General features: G+C 46.8%; 1 pseudogene; it reads left to right on the forward strand.

Annotated features, from left to right (window-relative positions):
* Positions 1 to 202: 202 nt before the first annotated feature.
* Positions 203 to 5,077, forward strand: part of LOC112074157 (far upstream element-binding protein 1-like) — a 38,400-nt pseudogene continuing 33,525 nt past the window's right edge.

A 5,077-nucleotide genomic window follows, 5' to 3' on the forward strand; every position in this document is an offset into this window, starting at 1 on the left:
AGTTTTGGGAACAGAAATCTGTATTGAGATCAAATGTTTCATCGATGAGAAAATGTGCAGAATATCGGCCAAAATCAATTTCGTTCCATCTTCTGCCACTGCCGGCCAGTGGGCTTCCTCTCACTACCATATTTGGGAGTGGAAACGCCAAGCGGATGCTTCACATTTATACATCCGGTAAAAAAATCTGTATCCTTGTTCTATATGTGGCGTCAGGATCATTTTCAATGAGAACCGCCATTTTCTCTCTCCGGATTTGACAATTTGCAACAGATATGGCTGACTATTCAAACGTGGCTCCGCCGTCGGGAAATGGCGCAGGAATGAACGACGCTTTTAAAGACGCACTTCAGCGAGCTAGACAGGTAAGATAAATAATTGAATATCGCTAGCTGAAGGCGTCGAAATTGAAAGTCGTCAAGCAATCAACTCTAGCCCAAACCTCCAGCTCGGGAACTTGCCAACGACCCGATTTGCGGCCTACGGAAGTAGGGTGTCGAACAAAGCCAAAGAAATGTAGCTAACTCTATTTAGTCAGCCAATTAACCAGGCATTGCTAGCTAATTTAGCTGTCTGGTTCAATGTGATTTCGTTCGTCTGTGAATTTATCAACTACCTACTGTACATGTTGATAGCATTTTCTACAAGGGGGTTGTAATCTAACAAAACTCTAAACCAAGTTAGACGATACGATAACCATTTGTCCTTTTCAAAGTCCCCATTGTATTGGTCAGAAAAGGCTGTTGAATTATGTGGAGTGTGATTGTGTAAAATGAACCACATAACGCACCCCATGCCCTCTTAACTCTGCGTAGTTCGGTAAGTTGCGCGGAGTTAACTAGTTAGCTTATGCAGTATATGCAAGTTTTAACTAACCAAATTGAAAACCCATTGAAAATAGTTAACTACAGAAGTTGTGGTATTGTCGAGGAGCCTAGCTCAACGTTAAGATTCCGCTGGAACTGAGTGTTTTTGTGTTTCAGATTGCGGCAAAGATTGGGGGGGACGGCGTACCATCAGCGGCGCCCTCAGGCAGTGAGTTTGGCTATGGAGGCCAGAAGCGACCCCTTGAAGATGCCGGTGAGTACGGTAGGCTACCCCCCATTTCATATCTTCATTGATCCATCAAAGCCTGTGTGATTGTGCTTTTGCCGACTCTATTGTCAAGACAATACGTGTGTAAAAGTAAACCAAACACATGGTTCAGTACCTATTGCTGTTTTGGGGTCTTTTGCTACAGAGGGAACCTTTTGTTTAAGAAAATACACAGTATTGTTAGTTATTCCTTTTTCCATATATGAGTCATATAATGCTTGATGAGAACACTATTACTGAAAGACATACACAATGTAGGAATGTCTTCACGCACGCACAAGGTTCACTGCAAACATGGCAGGATCATGAAACGTGACAAGTAACAAAACCACTAATATACTGATAGACAAGGATTGTCACACAAATATGCATAGTTAATCTTTAAAGGAGAAATCAAATCATTCTATTGGTCACATTCACATATTTAGCAGACGTTATTGTGGGTGTAGCGAAATGCTTGTGTTCCTAGCTCAAACTGTGCAGTAATATCTTAACAATTCACACGAATACACAAATCTAAAAGTAAAAGAATGTAATGAATAAATATTAGGATGAGAAATGTATGAGTGTCGTTGACTAAATAGAGTAGAATCGTGTTTACATATGCAAACATGATGTATGTAAACATTGACTAGTGTTCCATTATTTAAGTGGTCAGTGATTCCATGTCTGTGTATATAGGGCAGCAGCCTCTAAGGTGCAGGGTTGAGTTACTGGGTGATGGCTACTTAACAGTCTGATGGCCTTGAGATAGAAGCTGTTTTTCACTCTCTCCCAGCTTTTATGCACCTGTACTAACCTCAACTTCTGTATGATAGCGGGGTGAACAGGCTGTGGCTCGGGTGGTTGTTGTCCTTGATGATCTTTTTGGCCTTCCTGTGAGATCGGGTGGCGCCGGTGTCCGGGAGGGCAGATAGTTTTCCCCTGGTGAAGTGTTGGCCAGACCGCACCGCCCTCTGGAGAGCCCTGCGGTTGTGGGTGGTGCAATTGTTGTTTCAGGCGGTGATACAGCCCGACAGGACACTCTGTTGTGCATCTGTAGAAGTGTGTCAGGGTTTTAGGTGACAAGGCAAATTTCTTCAGCCTCCTGAAGTCAACGATCAGCTTCGTTTTGTTCAGGAAGAGGTTATTTTCCTGGCACTACTCCACCAGGGCCCTCACCACCTTCCTGTGGGCTCTCGTCATTGTTGGTAATCAGCCCTACTACTGTTGTGTCGTCTGCAAGCTTGATTGAGTTGGAGGCGTGCGTGATCACGCAGTCATGGGTAAACATGAAGTAAGGGAGGGGGCTGAGCACGCACCCTTGTGGGGCCCCAGTGTTGAGGATCAACGACGTGGAGATGTTTCTACCTTGACCACCTGGGCACGGACCGTCAGGAAGTCCAGGACCCAGTTGCACAGGGTGGGCTCGAGACCCAGGGCCTCAAGCTTAATGATGAGTTTGGAGGGTACAATGGTGTTGAAGGCTGAGCTATAGTCAATGAACAGCATTCTTACATAGGTATTCCTCTTGTCCAGACGGGATAGGGCAGTTTGATGGTGATTGCATCGTCTATGGATCTATTGGGGTGGTATGCAAATTGAAGTGAGTCTAGGGTGTCAGGTAAGGTAGAGGTGATATGATCCTTAACTAGCCTCAACGCACTTCATGATGACAGAAGTGAGTGCTACGAGGCGATAGTCATTTAGTTCAGTTACCTTTTGCTTTCTTGGGTACAGGAACAATGGTGGACGTCTTGAAGCATGTGGGCACAGCAGACTGGGATCGGGATTGATTGAATATGTCCGTAAATACACCAGCCAGCTGGTCTGCGCATGCTCTGAGGACGCGGATAGGATTGCAGGCTGGGTCAGCAGCCTTGCGAGGGTTAACACGCTTAAATGTCTTACTCACGTTGACCACGGAGAACGAGAGCCCACAGTCCTTGGTAGTAGGCCGCGTTGGTGGCACTGTGTTATCCTCGAAGCGGGCGGGTTCTGTTTTGGGTATTTTTTAAAATGATTACCGTGGAAACAACATCCCCTAAACACTTCCTGGTGAACTCAGTCACCGTGTCCATGTCAGCGTCAATGTTATTCTCAGAGGCTACCCGGAACACATCCCAGTCCGTGTGATCAAAGCAATCTGGAAGCATGGATTCCGATTGGTCTGGCCAGCGTTGAATAGTAGTTAATCATGAAGCATACACCCCGCCTTCTTCCCGGAGAGTTCTGTGCGATGTACTGAGAACCCAGCTGGCTGTATGGACAGGGACCATATATCCCAAGAGCCATGTTTCCGTGAAACCAAGTATGTGACAGTCCCTGATGTCTATCTGGAAGGAGATCCTCGCCCTGAGCTCGTCTACTTTATTATCCCGAGATTGAACATTAGTATATTCAGAAGTGGTGGATGGTGTGCACGCCTCCTGAGTCGGACTAGAAGTCCACTCCGAATACGTCTTCTCCACCGACGGCAACTTGGAGCAGCCTCGGGGATAAGGTCAATTGCCCTGGGAGGTACGAACAAAGGATCCAATAACGTACAGTTGTAATGCTGGTGCGTTACCGCCTCTCTAATATCCTGAAGTTATTTCCGGATGTATGTAATAACACAAACTTTCTGGGCTAATAATGTAAGAAATATCACTTAAAAAAAACAAACACTGCAAAGTTGCTTAGGAGCTAGAAGCAGAGCTGCCATGTCTGTCGGTGCCATCTTACCCGAAATCCAGAGACTTCAAAGTGATTCCATACATTGAAACTAGTTCAGTGGAGTTTGCCCATCTCTGCTGTTGTGATAGTCGGCTATATAAAATACTCATATAAAAAACATTGTTTGCCTACGGGAAGGGATGAGCTCTGCTTCCTCAGGCCCTTAGGCACTTAAGCCAACTGAGTTATTTAAACCTCATGGTACTGTATTTATATAGAATAAGCATTGTGTATAGTAGGACGTGGGATATATACTGATGATCAACAGGGTGATAGTCGGGTTAGTGACGATCAACAGGGTGATAGTCGGGTTAGTGGTGATCAACAGGGTGATGTAGTCCGGTTAGTGGTGATCAACGGGGTGATGTAGTCCGGTTAGTGGTGGTCAACGGGGTGATGTAGTCCGGTTAGTGGTGGTCAACAGGGTGATGTAGTCCGGTTAGTGGTGATCAACAGGGTGATGTAGTCCGGTTAGTGGTGATCAACGGGGTGATGTAGTCCGGTTAGTGGTGGTCAACGGGTGATGTAGTCCGGTTAGTGGTGATCAACGGGGTGATGTAGTCCGGTTAGTGGCGGTCAACGGGGTGATGTAGTCCGGTTAGTGGCGGTCAACGGGGTGATGTAGTCTGGTTAGTGGTGGTCAACGGGTGATGTAGTCCGGTTAGTGGCGGTCAACGGGGTGATGTAGTCCGGTTAGTGGTGATCAACGGGGTGATGTAGTCCGGTTAGTGGCGGTCAACAGGGTGATGTAGTCCGGTTAGTGGTGGTCAACGGGGTGATGTAGTCCGGTTAGTGGTGATCAACAGGGTGATGTAGTCCGGTTAGTGGTGATCAACAGGGTGATGTAGTCCGGTTAGTGGTGATCAACAGGGTGATGTAGTCCGGTTAGTGGTGATCAACAGGGTGATGTAGTCCGGTTAGTGGTGATCAAACAGGGTGATGTAGTCCGGTTAGTGGTGATCAACAGGGTGATGTAGTCCGGTTAGTGGTGATCAACAGGGTGATGTAGTCCGGTTAGTGGTGATCAACAGGGTGATGTAGTCCGGTTAGTGGTGATCAACGGGGTGATGTAGTCCGGTTAGTGGTGATCAAAGGGTGATGTAGTCCGGTTGTGGTGATCAACGGGGTGATGTAGTCCGGTTGTGACGATCAACGGGGTGATGTAGTCCGGTTAGTGGTGATCAACGGGGTGATGTAGTCCGGTTAGTGGTGATCAACGGGGTGATGTAGTCCGGTTAGTGGTGATCAACAGGGTGATGTAGTCCGGTTAGTGGTGGTCAACGGGGTG

Source organism: Salvelinus sp. IW2-2015, unplaced genomic scaffold (assembly GCF_002910315.2).
Source record: "Salvelinus sp. IW2-2015 unplaced genomic scaffold, ASM291031v2 Un_scaffold2519, whole genome shotgun sequence".
NCBI classification, from domain to species: Eukaryota; Metazoa; Chordata; class Actinopteri; order Salmoniformes; family Salmonidae; genus Salvelinus; species Salvelinus sp. IW2-2015.